The sequence below is a fragment of the Thermobia domestica genome, chromosome 1 (assembly GCF_964235325.1).
Source record: "Thermobia domestica chromosome 1, izTheDome1.hap1.1, whole genome shotgun sequence".
NCBI classification, from domain to species: Eukaryota; Metazoa; Arthropoda; class Insecta; order Zygentoma; family Lepismatidae; genus Thermobia; species Thermobia domestica.
This window is the reverse complement of record NC_137454.1, coordinates 344796809-344813745: the sequence shown is the minus strand read 5'-3', so window position 1 is coordinate 344813745 and position 16937 is coordinate 344796809. Positions and strand designations below refer to the sequence as shown.

The 16937-nt window shown below is 33.9% G+C and overlaps 1 protein-coding gene across 1 annotated transcript in view; it reads left to right on the top strand.

Moving 5' to 3' along the window:
- The window catches only part of LOC145668079 (uncharacterized), a 36248-nt gene extending 19942 nt beyond the window's left edge, over nt 1-16306 (top strand). Inside the window, exon 3 of the mRNA XM_081735592.1 lies at nt 16157-16306. The gene's annotated coding sequence lies outside the window, so the exon portion shown is untranslated. The remainder of the gene's footprint in view (nt 1-16156) is intronic.
- Nucleotides 16307-16937: the final 631 nt, after the last annotated feature.

The window sequence follows — 16937 nt, the reverse complement described above, 5'->3', positions numbered from 1 at the left end:
AAACGTGACGATAAAACTTTGGAGACTAGATTAGAAGATCTTTCCAAAATCGAAACAAAATGAGAAAGAATTCTTCTAGAATCGGAACGAATTTAGACTTCCACAAGATTTGCTAGATGAGACGAGAAAACCTTGTTTTTTTGCCACGTCTCGTAGATGACACAAGTACTTTTTTTCTATCTCACTTTTTTCTCAATTATTTTATCTCCAGCTATTTATGATTTGTAAGCACTGGATGTTTATTCTGAAATATCCTAGATGAAGGGAGTATATAGGAAATAACATAGAATAAGTGCGTTTTGTGTTCTTCGAAGATACATTCGTGAAGTGTCCCCTCGGGATTCCTGTAAAATCGATTGAAATGCAAAGTTCACCACGGCCCAATTTGTATTGTACTAATTTTGGCGGCCTATACCGATAATTTGCATATTTATGGGCATTTATATATCCGGAACTTAATCATACTGTACTATAACGCTCAGACACAAAATTGCTTTAACTTTCTTTAGATGTAACTGGACATAAATGTGGGGGGCGCGGTGGCTCAGTGGTAGAGCGTTCACCTCTGGTGCTTGGGGTCCCGGGTTCGATCCCAGCCCCCGCCAAGTGAACCTTGCGGTGGACAAACACCTTGTGCGTGGGTTTTCTCGGGGTTCTCCCGTTTCCTCCCACTTTCTTCATTCCACCATTTCATTCATTACTCATCATCACCGTCTCCTTTAGCCTAACCGGCATAACCGTGGGACGTAAAACTCAAAGATTTCATTTCATTTTTTTTGGACATAAATGTGGCCATATGCAAAACAAATTGGATCAAGTTTGCTTTTCTGACACATGCTACCCACCCGGCAGCCATCTTGGATCCGTCATATTGGATTCAACTTTCGTATTTTTCAAATGTTAATAGGTGCAAGTTATACATCAAATTCATGTACAATTTTCTCGGAAATTCACTGGTGTGGTGAGTTTTACCGTAACTTATACCATTTGGAAGGTATTGCATGTTAAATGCTTCCAGGCACTTCGCGAATAGACATTGCTGAGTAATATCAGTTACGCTTACGTTTTTGATGTTGACAAATCAAAACAATTTCTAACTGGAAAAATACTGTAGGCAGTGATAAAAATTTTCCGGAAAATTTTGCGATTCATAAACACATACTCCAATTATTCCTACATCGCTGTTTAGCAGTGACGTAAGGTAGAAAATTTTCTTCTATATTTTTTCGGAAAATTTTCCGTTCTTAACAAGTATCAGTGATCAAGTAACAGTTCCTCAGTATTCATAAAATTGATTGAATTCATGTAAAGAAATGTTAAAAAGTGAAAGATCGTTTAAGGAATCTGAACATTTTCATGGCTCAGACAATTTTCAGTACTATGTAGGAACAAGTGAAACAATTTTTCATGAATCGAAATATTTTATGTCTTGTATGGAAATATTGAAGAACTTTTTATGAGTCGGAAAATTTTCATCATTTTGAAGCAAAAAGTAAAACTTTTTGTGAATCGGAAAGTTTTATTGCTCTGTAGAAACAAGTGAAAGGAATTTTCATGAATCGGAAAATTTTCATCATGATGTAGAAAGAAGTGGAAAAAACTTCATAATCCGGACAATTTTGGATATTATGTATAGTGATGTTAGGTGGAAAATTTTCCATTATATTTAACTGCACATAGAGCTACAAAATTGAATTTCTGTAGAGGAAAGTTAGTCAGCAACAAATTATAATTTTCCAATTAGCTTTCGGGAACCGGAAAATTTTCTAATATTTCAAGTTGAGAAGTAAAAATATACAGTATTTCTCTCTTTCTCTCTCTGTCTCTGCCTCTCTCTCTCTCTCTCTCTCTCTCGCTGGGTGTGCGTGTGTGTGTGTGTGTGTGTGTCTAAATACAGGGAACATACATTGAGTTCGTAGAGAACAAATATCCCATTACAATACCCGGTATTTCAAATGTAACAAGAAATCGAAAGGAAACCTTTGTGAATTTATCAATTTCAGAAACAGAAAATTCCACTATTTCTTCACATATAGGCCTGCTTATGTAAGGAAATAACTACATAAAAGTTCCTTATGAAGATTATTTTTATTTTTGTAACAGAAAATAAGAAAAAATGCTTTGATTTTATTGCGTTTAACGCTCGTAAATCATAATTTCAATATTGGAATTTTGTATAAACAACATCTTAGAGCAGATATTTGTAGAGCAGGTATTTGTATATTGTAGAGACAGATATTTGTAGATTTGTAGAGCAGATATTTGGAAACTACCATTATTATGTATAAAAATATATTAGAAATAATGATGATTCGATAGAACAAGTACATATATATATATAAATGTTTTTTATGTTGTAAATGAACATGAAATTACTTGTTGGTTTTAGAACGCAGCGCTAATAGTGCAGCTTTTTATGTTTCTATTATTATTTTATTGGACGAACTATACTAATCAGTTTCCTTATTAGTTATATTTCACTTTCTCTTCTGAATGAATATATGAATAAATAAATGTTTATTTCCAGAAAATGGTCAGTATTTGCTTTCATGAGTTACTTAAACTCGAATTTTGGGTAGTCAAAAATTTACAGTAGGCACTTTATATTATATCTACTTATTTCTAAATGTTGCAGTATGCAAATCTATAAAAGTAGTAAAGCTTTGAGAAAACCGTCTTATACGTATTAAACTGACGAAATCTAATATTGTAAGATCAAAGGTGGATTCTGAGGGAAGAACGCATTGACGTTTTTGAAACATTCTTGAAATGAAGAATCGTTAGCTTTTCACTTCATGAAACTTTTTAAGACAATATTTATTACCAATAAATCTTACGACTGAACAACGATGTAGGACTAAGTGGAGTATATTTTTATGAATCGGAAAATATTCATGACTTTTAATAAATTGAAATTTTGAATAACAGAATGTGATATTTGTACTGTACGAACTCGGTGTGTTCTCTGCACTTTGCACACACACACACAGAGAGAGAGAGAGAGAGAGAGAGAGGAGTTGAATTGAGTTGATTTTGAGTTTAAGGTCCCCCTCAGCAGCGAGACTATATAAGACGGGACCAACTGATTAACGTGGAATCCGATCTACATGAGCTCCTGCTGGGAATCGTAGCCAGGTCTTGCATGCCAAAGGCGCGTATCCTAACCGCTTAGTAGAGAAGGAGCTAGCAGATTAAGAGAGAGAAATACTGTATATTTTTACTTCTCAACTTGAAATATTAGAAAATTTTCTGGTTCCCGAAAGCTAATTGGAAAATGATAATTTGTTGCTGACCAACTTTCCTCTACAGAAATTCAATTTTGTAGCTCTATGGGCAGTTGAATATAGTGGAAAAGTTTCCACCTAACATCATTATACATAATATTCAAAATTCTCCAGCTTATGAAAAGTTTTTTTTTTTTTTTTTTTATTTGTTTCTACATCGTGATGGAAATTTTCCGATTCATGAAAATTCCTTTCACTTGTTTCTACAGAGCAATAAAACTTTCCGATTCACAAAAAGTTGTTTTACTTTTTGCTTCAAAATGATGAAAATTTTTCGACTCATAAAAAGTTCTTCAATATTTCCATATGACATAAAATATTTCGATTCATGAAAAATTGTTTCACTTGTTCCTACATAGTACTGAAAATTGTCTGAGCCATGCAAATTTTCAGATTCTTTAAACGATCTTCCACTTTTTAACTTTTCTATACATGAAGTCAATGAATTTTATGATTGCTGAGGAATTGTTACTTGATTATAGATATTTTCTTAGAACGGAAAATTTTCCACCTCACATCAGTAACTGTAACTATAAACAAACTCTTTACAACATTGGTATCATAATCTTATTACCAGGGCCCGGATCTTGTTGACAAGTCAACTTTTTTCTGTTACGCATAGGACAAGGCAAGTTCAAGTAAAAGCGCTATCCATCAACTCTAGGTTCTAAAAATATCTTTTTTTAGGGTCAAATTTTGGTCACTTTTTGCCATTTTGAAGTTTGAGGTCATTTTTTTTTAACATTTTAAGGTAACTTTTAGGTTACTCATGGACTTTTTATTCTACATAAGGAAATCTTTAAATGAACACGGTTTATGGATGTGGAAAAGACCAAGTTGAATAATCTCTTTTCTTGCTTCCTGACTATTGGGGTGGAAAATCTGCATTCTTAACAAACTAATGAAAACTAAACTCTAGCTGGTTAACGAAAGGTGGGGGTTGGTAGGTGGCCAAACAAATAGTTTTGCGTTGTTGACCACAAAGGACGTGATCACCTGAACAACTAAAGATGCATTAGAAGTAGAGATGCAAAAAAGCCGGCTTTTTTGAATCGATGGTTTTTTTCACATAAAAAGCCGGGTTTTTTGGGAAAAAAACGAGAATTTTGGAAATTTTGGCTTTTTTCAACTTCATGATTTTTCTATCTAAATAGCTTTCTTATAGTATATTCTATAGTTAGATAAGACTTTCATGACCTGAATGTGATATTTCGCTCTGAAATTCACCATCAAAATGGATGGAGCACATGTTTTACGAATTAAAGCTAACATGAAGAATGTAGTATTTGAGGGTAATTTTAGAGGCTATTTAACTTTATTTTAACTTTTGAGTTATCGACATTTTTTTCTTCTTTAGTTTGTCATCCGTGTTTCATTTCTAAGAGCTCTTAGTACTCTAGCTTCTAGCGCAAAAGTTAAACTTGCCCGTTTTTCTATTTATCCGTCAAAGCGTACGTTTTTCAATATATCCGTCAAACCGTACTTCTACATATCTGTTATACTGTAGCTGTGAAGTAATTTAACAATAATTTTCCGGACACGACCTTGAATACCAATTTATACAAATAATCAGTAGCGGATTTAGAAAAGTACTTTAGGAGGGGTTTTTCTGATTGTTTCGTTTCCTAAAAAGTCCTAATTTTATTTGGGAAGTGCTTGAAGTTTATGAGTACAGGCATAACTAATATTTCGTTTCGTTTATATGTTTAGCAATAATCTTCCGGATACAACTTTAAAAATCATTTTATACTGAGAATCAGTGACGGATTTAGAAAAGGGTTTCTTACTAATGTTTAGTTTTTTTTAAACATTCGTAATTTTTATTTGACGGGAGCTTAAAGTTTATGAGTAAAGGCATAAATAATAGATATTTCGTTTGTTGCAGACATTCCGTAACTTTGGGGAACGGGCTTCAGTCCGAAAGACCGCCCCCCTAACCTTCGCAAAACCGTCACTGCTGGTAATTAGTAATAATAACTATTTAAAAACAATAAGAAAGGAAGTCGGCCAACTCACAGTATACGCACTATTTCTACATTCACAGATGGAACAAAGAAAAGCTTTGTCAGAATGGTCGAATGCTGGTTGAATCCCGGACTTCCCGATAGAAGCTCAAAAGCTAATCACTCAGTCATGTTTGTTGTGCAGTGGTATTTAGCTTAACTTAAATATATTCCGTAGTCTTTTTTTGGGAGGGGGGAGTTCCGTAATGATATGTTGAATCCCTCTTGTTAAAAATTCAGAAAACTTGAGGATTGGGTAAACTGTGATGGTGGTTCTATAAAACTTAATTGTAGAATTTCAAGAATATACAGAACCAAGAGCTCTAGATGTGTAGCCTTTAAGTGTATCATATAAATCTAAGTATTTCTCTTATGTTTTATTTTAATTTTATTTTGTTTCAAAAAGAGGGTATGGAATATTTTGAAGTAAAAATACTACATACTATTTTGCTAGTTATTTGTGTTCTTTAAAAAGAAGTGTTTACTTTTAGGGTTGGCTGGTTTACACCAACTTTTTTTTAATAACTAGTTTAAACCACAAAAATAAAAAGAATGAAAAATGCGAATCGTGTGAACTTCATGGTGACGTTTCCAGATATCAAACCACCTGCGATAGTTTTATTTCCCTTTCACCTTTTAATCAAGATGTCCCATGTTCAATTCTCGGTCGACCCACAAACCTTCTTTCATGCGTAACCCAAGTAGCGGTTCGGATGTCAGTTTAAGCGAAAGTCTTCTCCTTGATAACCTCGGTATTTCGTAAGGATGTTAAGCCTAAATATACGAAACAAACCAAATTGTATATTTCTGCATGCCTAAATGCGTGTTGTTTTATAAAGAAGAAAATATTGCTTAAATATATTGATAGAAATTGGCAAAATTTATCGATTGCCTACGTAGCTTCCAGCATTAGCTTGGATTGGACTTTCAATGATATCTACGTACCGGTACTAAATTTGTAATTTAATACCTCAGTTTTAGCGTACTGATTATGGTACGTTAACCTTTAAATTTTACATGCAAAGCAATAACAGGATTTTCCCGTTATTGTCTTACATTTCAAGTAATGACGGGATTTTCCCAATGGCTAGGGCGGGAGATTCTCAATTTAAGAAATTTACTGACCGCACGTCTTTAGGCTTATGGGAGTTCTTCCGGCATAACCCCGCTGTTGCATAATAACATCAAGGCGAAACAAACTTATTTCTGTGAATATGTAATATAAATACATAAAGCAAAAAATCTAAGTCAAAAAGCCTGGTTTAAACCAAAAAAACCTAGTTTAAACACCCCCCCAGAAAACGGGTTTTTGGCATTTTCAAAAACAACCACGGTTCTTGCCAACTCTGCTTACTTTTGTATATAGGAGGTTAAAAAATTCTTATTATATACATTGGTTAATCCTGTGGAATTCATAATGCAAAGAATGTTGAAGAAAAATTGTTTGAAATATTTTTTCGAAATTCATAGTTTATTTTCGATGTTTTATATTATTATCAGCATCAACCACTAATTAAATGATTTTTTGTGTTATAGAGAAGCGATACAAAGTCTGTTTTATCAATTTAAAGCAGTATTTTGAAAAAAGCCCAAACTTTCCGAAGCAAAAAAGCAAAGCAGAAAAAACCGAGTTTTTTTCCAGAAAAGCCGGTTTTTTTCCGAGCCCTTGCATCTCTAATTAGAAGGCGTAAAAAGATTTTAAACAGGATTTTTATCTATTATTTTCATGTAGTCTACACTTGCGAACTTTTATTGCTTAAGAGTACTTCCTAGTTTTAACTCGGGAGTAAATTGACGTTTTCAGCACCTACAATGCCGTACAATGGACTGATCAATAGAAATAAATGATCAATGGAGTGCAACTAACTGAAAAAAAATTTTTTTGAATATGAGTGAGAAATGTTAATTAAAAATCCAATGGATATTAAAAAATGTTAATGTTTAACGAAATAAACGTTTAAGAAAACGCAAGTTTTAAGGTCAATTTTTGTGATTTTTAGGGTCATTTTACAGGAATTTTAGTATCATTTTATAGGTCACTTTTTAGAAAATTTTAGGTCAACAAGATTCGGGCCCTGCTTATTACATTTCTGTGGGTGATTGCTATTACTACCATGTTATACTGTAACAAAGAAGCATTGTATTACGGTCAAAATGCTTAATGTAAATTCAGATACGACCAGATTTGAGTGAAGATCTACCATTTCTGTATTGACGTCTGTGTGTCTGTATTATGTACGTTCAGAAAATATTTCCTCAATGATAAATAATGTAAAAGATTACATATACACAGGGTCCCTGCACAACTTTCTATTTGGTTAAATATTCGTGAAGTTCATGACATTTAATATGCAATACCTTGTAAACGGAACAGGCTACGCTAAAACTCACTACACTAGAGAATTTCCGAGAAAATTGTACACGAATTTGATATATCACTTGCACCTACTCCTACTTGAAAAACCGAAAGTTGAATCCAATATAGCGGGTCCAAGATGGCGGCCGGGGTGGGCAAGTGTCAGAGAAGCAGTACTTGATCAATTTTGTTTTGTATTTACCCACATTCATGTCCAGTTACATCTAAAGAAAATAGAAGTAGTTTTAAGTTAGAGCGTTATAGTAGTATATGATTGAATTCTGGATATATGAAGGCCCAAAAATATCCAAATTACCGGCACGAGACGCTAAAATTAGTACAATACACGTTGGGTCACGGAGTACTTTGTATTTGAATCAATTTTACAGAAATCCCGAGGGAACACTTCGTAAATATACCTTGTTAGACACGAGCATTCAATGACAGTAATAACAAAAGGGGAGGTTATATTTATTTTACCTGAATTCTCCGTAAATCTCCTTTTGTGACAGAGCTCTCTGGTAGCTATATGGTTAGTGTATATACGCTACTTCGGTGCAGGAGATCCAGATTTGGTTCCCAGTGGGAACTTAGTTCGAATCCCATTTTGAGCTGTAGATCTATGTACCATTTAGCATCGGTTCCGAAAGGGGGCGCTAAACTTCCGAACCAGAGAATCTTCTTGTGCAAAACATTATTCCTATATTAAACATAAAATACACGAGTTGGCAACCCCGTAGTTTTTTTTTTTTTAATTTGTCATCTCAAATCTTATGCAAATGACCTTCAGTATGTAATAGAGTTGAAAACAGGATTGAGATATTCTCATCTCTAGGTATAAATTTATTGTTACCAATTCATAAATTTCAGTGGTAGATATATTCTCGTTGTTTCTATCACAGTGTATATTACTCGTATGCTATTTTCCTTGTACTAAATTAAATGAAACGCTAATTTTATGTCCCTATAATAGAGAGTGTAATGTAGACAATGATGTGATGAAACATCCCAAATCAGAAAGATAATTAAGCTTAAACAAATTACCCACTTATTTACGTTCTATTTATTTGATTTACTTAATTTGCATGTATGTGTACTCTACGTTAAACATTAATTTGTTGTACCTTCGTCAGAGCAAATTATGTCAGTTATATATTTATGCAAACATTCGTGTCATAAACTTCATGAAAGTAATAACACAAGTACAAAACAAGCGGAAGACAGTCGGTGAACCGAGCTCAGAAGTTGCGGACGAGCAAAGCTATGGGAGACACACACCTTCTGTTGACGAGATACTCTACATCTGGTTGAGCTTGAGCACCAAATATAGCAATTGTATTATTCCTTAGGAGATAAGCTATTTGCCCACGATATTTAATTTATATCCGACTAGTAATTATCGAGAAAGAAAATAGCAAATAGACACACATACCTACACCTGGAGTGAAACTATAGGCTCTCATATGCTTACACTCGGAGGCTCGGAGGTATATATATATAAAAAAAAATGTCAATTAGGTCTATAGCAGGAATCCTCTTCGTTAACTGGTATATATTTTCGGTTTATAAGTAGGAGCTCTTGATTCGATTTCTCGGTACAATTACGTGTGGTTCAGATTTAAATTATAGTAGCCCTATAGTTTCCCGTTTCATCGTCTACTGCTGATAAGAAAGGGCATTATACTGAAATTATCAGTTATATTATTATTAAGTATTCCGTCTTTTTGCAGGTTCTAGGACTAATGAGGTGTATTTATTTTTATTTATTTATTTTAAATTTTACGTTTAAGCGTGGAAATGTTTCTTCTACATTTCTCGATCTTCAATTTCCTTTTTGTAACTCCTAATATTTTTTTCTATTTTTCAAATCATCAATCAGTTATGCTCTTCTTCCTATTCCACATTTTCCTTTCGTCGTTCCTTCTATGGTGGTATGAAAAAGAATTTCTTCGCAAGATGTGCCCAATCCAATTGGCATTCCTACGAAGGATGCTGGCTAAAAGTGTCCTCTTTCCTCCAATTCGTTTTAAAACTTCTTCGTTTCTTACTCTCTTTCTCTCCATTTTATCGTCTCCATGTTTCTCCAACGCCATTTTTCAAAGCTCTGTAAAAATTTCTTCTCTTTCTACAGCTTCTGTAGTGTCCAAGTCTCCGAACCAGGGCCGTGCAGTGGAAAATCAGCGCCCGGGGCGAGAGTATATGACGTCGCTTCGATACATATATTCCAAGCAATTTTTCCTATCTTTTTCCTTTTTTTCCCGAATTTTCGCCCCCTTACTTCGGCGCCCGGGGCCGTCGCCCCGCTCGCCCCCCTCCCTACGGCACGGCCCTGCTCCGAACCATACAGTTCGATACTAAATAATCAACGCCTGGCCAACTTCTTCCTTACTCCATTATTAAGCCTTTCAGCTAAAAGTTATCTCTTCTTGTTGAGTTCTATTGTCCATTTAACTTTTTCGATTAAAATTTCTGAGACCTAAAACAAAAACTCAGTAGAGTAGAAGCATATAACCGGATAAACAATAGCTGTTGGAACAGCTATGTACAGATTGAAAATGAATATATATATTGACTATATCTAGTTATTGTGCTGCCAAAATGTCTTGAGCCGTGGCAAAAATGCGAACTAAAGCTCACATCCTCACACACCCACGCGTTGAGCCAATAAGGGTTCAGCTGTTGCTAAGCGAGAGAAAGGGAGTGGAATTGCTTCGCCGATAGCAGCGCTTGCAACGGAAGACTAGGGATCAAGTCAATGTGGTATATCTTTAGTTGGTTGATTTGAGATTCAACACCCTTTTCAGCGCCTAGACTATGTAAGACGTGGATCTACAGATTTATGTGGGATCCGAACCACTTATGAGGAACTTCCTTCAGAGAAGGCTATTTTGTAATGAAGGATCACTCGAACTTACCCGACCAACCAACCAAAAAATACAAAATTAAATCTGGCAATCATCTTCACCTGAATTATCAAGCTCAAATTACATTATTTATTTCGTGAGGTGAGGTGGTTTTGAGTTTAACGTCCCTATCAGCAGCGAGGCTATATGAGACGGGACCTACTGATTAACGTGCAATCTAAACCACATGAGCTCCCTTTATTTATTTCGTTACACTATTGTAAATATTGAACCTTCTTATCTGATGCACATCCTTACCATAGACATGCGGCATTGTTTAAATAAAGTTTATATTCCTGAACTTGAGTTTTTCTTGGGGAAGCCGGGAGAGGGGAGTCGCCAATTTGGACAAAAGTTCCTTTTATACTCCTTTTTGGAAAATTATTATCCGAAAATAACGTGAACTATTTTGTACAGGTTATCATCACTTCGCACATAATCAAAAAATATATGTAGTGAAAATAACTTGAAAATAAATAAATAATTAAAACTAACAATATTTGCATAATTCTTTGTTCACAATATATTTATGATACGTACATAAAGAGATGTCAGTTCGTACAATTCATCAAATTTATATCCTTAGACTCATTTTGCTTTCAACCCGTTGATTTATATGTGGACTTATTATCATTATTATTGTTTTGAGGTGACTTGTAATTTTAATTGTTTGATCTTACTGATTTATTTATCTATTTATTTTATTATTTATTTTTTTATTTATTTATTATGCACTTGTCGGCAATTTGTTTTATTATCGTGAAAACTAAATTTTTCGGGCCTTATGCAGAGTCGTTTTCATGTATGATTAGCGTGATATTAAAGATTGGTTATCAGAAGTACGTATATTCAGAATCTGAGATTAGCACGTAGTAGTTTACTAACGTAAGTTAATGGCATATGAGTGATTAATTTAGAGCCGAGGGTACAGTGGCGGATCTAGCCCTTGGCCGGGGGTCTTAGGCCCCCAGTTTTCCGAATGGCAAAAATAATTTAAGCTATTATCCTATTTATATATTTTTCAAAGATTATAGTAAACTTATGATATACCTATCATAGTCTGGGTTCTGGGTGCCCCCCCCCCCAGATTTTACCTTCTAGATCCGCCAGTGAGAGGGTACCATGATTTAGTCACAGCAAATTTATATTATAAGAATACAAAGGCAATTAATTACCTGTCTTTCTTTGTTTCGTTCCTTTCACTTCATTGGGTGAAATTAACTATGAAGGAGCAAGTCCTCTACAATAACAGAACTATTTCTTAAGAATCTTCATCCCGGTGAAATTAAAACACCGCTTATTTTACAGTAATTATGTGATATCTTCAAATAGATAAAAGATAATCGAAATGTGGTACAAGAGCGCAATAGACAATATTATTTTACATGAGAAACCGTTATCACGACTCCCTTATCTGCTTTCGATTTCGAGCCATTTTGAAAATCGGCATTTATTTTCGCGTTTCTAAACAGCTGAGAACGGAAAGCCACTAAGTGACTTGTGATAACGGTACCTCACGCAAAACAATATTGTCTAGGGCGCTCTTGTTCCATATTTCAATTATCTTTTATCTATTTGAAGATATCACATAATTACTGTAAAATTAGCGGTATTTTAATTTCGCCGGGATGAAGACTCTTAAAGTTAACAATGAGAGATGAATAGAAAATTTCCAGTTTTCTGAGGGATACAGGCAACTCATCCATAAATTTTCTTTCCTTGCAATTACAACATTATCCTTCTACTATCGCTAATATTAATTGACTTACACTTATTTTTTCCATTACATCTTTCACAAATCATTAAGTTAATTATAATCCGATTTCGTAACTACTTATAAGTTGTTGTGGTGCCAAACCACAAAGAAGATATTTTGAATTTCGTATTTCATGTATTTTCATTTTTACAGACTACGCATGCGCACGTCTAGACTTCCGTAGTTGCCACATTTATTTTTCTCACGCGATGTATTGGGGTTATATTAGTTCCAAATCAACTTGTTAGCTAAACTCAAGCAGACTCTGAATACCAAAACGTACACCCTCGTTAGTATAGAACTAATTCGACACTAACTAATCGCATGACTAATGCTTGATTAACAAATTGTCTCTGAATACCGCCTCTAATGTTTATTTTTAAAATGTTATAATTTATTTATTTCATTTAAGTAATTTTAGATTTATATATAATGCAAGTTTATTTTCAAAATAGCACGACGCATTTAATTAGAGTTGAAGAACAAATCAACAAAAATCACATAATTAAAATTCCAAAGGAAACATACAAATAAATACATAAATAAACTACAAAAGCAAAATCACATACAGTAAGTATTTGTAATATGACTATTAAATAATACAAATGAAGTCTCTTCTGATTATATTATGCTTGTAATAACTTAATTCCTTTAGGTACCTATATTTCATAGTTATTATCTTGTTTTATCTTCTTTCGTGATATATAAATTGTTCATACTTTTTATATTATTATTACTTTTTATCTTTATCATTTTTATTGTATTATTTACGTAATATTTGTTCTTGTTTATTAGTGACATTCTGTTATATAGTAACTGTACTGTAATAATTTCATAATACACTTGTTTTACGATATGTTTATAAATTTTCTTTTAAGTACTTTCTACGTACTATAAGTCATTTCAGCTCCTTTATAGAATGAAATATGAAAGAAACAACGTATTGAAATTAATAAATAAGAAATTTGAATATAAATTAATAAATTTTACAATTCTACTCTCCAATAAATTCTGAAATTTACCAGCGCTGAACAAGGAAATAAAATTGTCCAAAGATAAAATACCCACTAATTGACACAACTGATTTAGCTGACTAAAATAATATACGTGTGTGTAAAAGCTTATATGTAGCTTTAAAGAATTAGGATTACTAATTAGATTTCTGAGCTTTCTGCATCTATGACAATGTTAGCTCTCACTATCTGAGGAAAGGGGAAAAAGGAAGTGGGCTGGGACCTATATGGTAGGTACCATCCTAGCATTCACTTAGTGTGAATTGAGGATAAACCAGGAAAACCTCATTCAGGATGGCTGGCCTGAAAAAGCTTTCACACCCTTTCGACCGAGTGCCTCCACCGGGAATCAAACCTGGGACCACGTACTAAAGACTAGAGCATTAACGACTACGATATGAGCGGCCACATGTGTCGCTTTAAGAAGAATCGAGAAAAGCCAATTAATTTACAAACCAATAAAAAAACAAATTAGTACTGTATGACAACCATACCACACTTACTGAGGTAAAATTGGCACACTGAAATTACCCTCAAAACAAACATTTCATTGTGACAGTTGCACAGTGCGATTAATGACGTATACCTTAAAAGTATAGCTAAGTCTTAAATTTTAATTATATGTTTAATTAAAATATTTGTCCAAAGATAAAATTGATCAGTTGATAGGTCATTTTGATCTGAACAAAATGAAGTACCTGTGGAAAAACTCTTATGAGTAATTTTAGAGAGTAACGAAGTAAAAAAGCTTTCGTGGCATTAAAAGGTATGTCATTCATTTACAATAATAATTGTAATATACAGGGTATCCAATATACAATGCAACCCGGAGTTTGGGATAATAGAACTTTTGAACCTGAAGTGATACACGAATAATAGTTATACCAAAATGAAGCCTTGTTCATCCATATGTTTTTAAAGTAGCAAGCAACGATTGAAGTACACTAGGAACAACACAGTGTTGCCAGATGTAACCGAAGGTGTAAATAATTTTTTTTTCAAAACATGTAAATTGACTCATAACTCATACATATATGTGTTCTGTTGTTAATTTTCAGCTTGTATAGTTGGAGTAGATTGGAAACTATGGAATGGAAAAAAGAATTTTTCATTTCCACCGATAACTAATGGGATGAGGCCTCTGTAATGGGTTACTAGGGAAAACGTGGTTTTCATAAATTAAAATTCTGAATTGGCAACAGTATTATTGTTCCACTTTATCAAAAGATGTGTTAACGATCTGTCTACATTATGCAATTCCTGAAAACAATGAAAAACAAACTTTGAAATTATCATTATAAAACGTTTACTTACATGTACCCGGCAACACTCCCACTATCAGAAATGAGTTACCAGCTCTACTGCGGATTCTGGGAGTGTCCCTTGTTTTGATTCAAACACTGGTTCACACTTTTAACCAGGTTGGCAGCAACTTTACGAAGATTAAAAGTGTTAATGTTCTCAATGGCACTGCGAATGTTCGTTTCCAGGTCTTGAGTAGTTCGAGAATTGTTCTTGCATACCTCCTTCTTTAAATACCCACATAGAAATGAATAGCAGTATTGCCGGATGCATATAAGTAAAAATTATATCATGATAATTTCAAAGTGTGTTTTTCATTGTTTTCAGGAATTGCATAATGTAGACAGATCCTTATACGCTGAAACATGAGCAGGATTTCCAATTCAGAGTGTTAATTTATAAAAACTACGATTTCCCTAGTTCCTTTTCAGAGGTCTCATCCGATTAGTTATCGGTGGAAATGAAAAATTCTTTTTCCTGCTCCATAGTTTCCAAGCTACTCCAATTAAACAAACTGAAAATTAACGACAGAACATGCATACGTATGAGTTATGAGTCAATTTACATGTTTTGCACACACACACAAAAAAAGATTTACACCTTCGGTTACATTTGGCAACACTGTGTGGTTCCTTTGTATTTGAATAGTTGCTTCCTAGTTTAAAAATATATGCATGAACAAGGTTTCATTTTGGTATAACCATTATTTGTGTATCACTTCAGGTTCAAAAGTTCTACTATCCCGAACTCCGGGTTGCATTGTATATTGGACACCCTGTATATTCATATCAGGTGTTCTGGGCAAGTCAGCGATATTCTTTAGGTCAAAATAAAGCGAAAATGCTATATAACGGGATAGCCTACAGGACCTCCTTAAGTCGGTAAGGGTAATCAAAAATTGCACTATGTGGCAACGACGCTGTTTAACTTAGAACCATTAGCATTGCTCCACGAATTAACACAATGTATCTATTAAACGTATTAATGAATGTGCTAAGGATATGCAGAATACAGGTGCAAATGCATTCTTGTCAACGATAGTACATTTCTTTTCCATGGACGGATCCGAACAGAGATACTTCACACTTAAGCATATATATCATAGGGAATTTTAAGGAGGTGCAGGTAATTTTATTTTCCAGCAACCCGGCAACCCTAATTACATAACTTTGTTTATCTTATCAATGTTTATATTTTCTTATCGGTGGATCTTTTATGCCAGTGTTGAATATAGCACGGGACCGGGGGTTTCCAGGTCCCCCAATTTTTTCCGTGATAAAAATAAAAGAAACTATTATTTTCATATTTTGGAAAGTTTATAGTAAACTGATGATATATCTATCATAATCTGGGATCTGGCTGCCCCCCAGTTTTTACCTTTTAGATCGGCCATTGCTTTATACAGACACTACTTAAGTAACTTCTATATAATACTTTGAGCACAGAATATATGATGTAAAAGTTTATTTCATGTAATCATTGTCTAATATTACTAATACACCAAAAATAAGCCATTATTTCTTTTATTTATTCTTGTAGACTTCTGACAAGATGAAAGCATTCGACTATATCTACGAACAACTTCCTGAGGTTCTGCAGATCTAATCCAAGTGTTATGCCTAGCTACAAGTACTTGTATTTTAATTATGCTGTTATTATTAAGTTTTTGTTGTTAATATTTTACTTGTTGAGACAATAATGAATACCATTCAAAATGTTATGTAATTAAGTAACAAACAATTAATAAAAAGTATCTAATCAAAGATTTTAGTTCAGTTATTATATTCACTTCAGTACTACTTTCCGAAAGAAAATGAGATACAGTAGACTACCAAGTATCCGGTTCCCGGCTCTTCGGCCTAGTTTTATTTTTTATTATAATTAAATGAAAAAGGCAAGGCGTTCCATTGGCAACATTGCCAAGGCATTGGAAGCCGGCGTCTGCTACGATCCTCCTACGTGTCGTGTGCAAAATACAAATTGTGGTAGGAAAAAAGCTACGTTCTGCTCCTTGTTCATTGTTTTCTCACTGTCAGTGAGTAACTTCCCTCAATATAGTACACTTGCCGCTGTTCCTGATTATAACTGTACAGTACGTACAGTACTGTATTCGTAAATTGTTCTTGGTGTATGCTTAATGTTTGTCTTCTGGTATTAGTGAGGTAAAGAAATGAGTTCATAGAACTCCGGCCTATCTAATTTTTTTGTAATCCGACCTGCCCATCCCCCACATTAGGCAGAATATTCGGAGTCTACTGTATCTACAGCTTCAAGAAACTAACATCATAATAGAATCGGTTATAAAATTATTAAATTTATT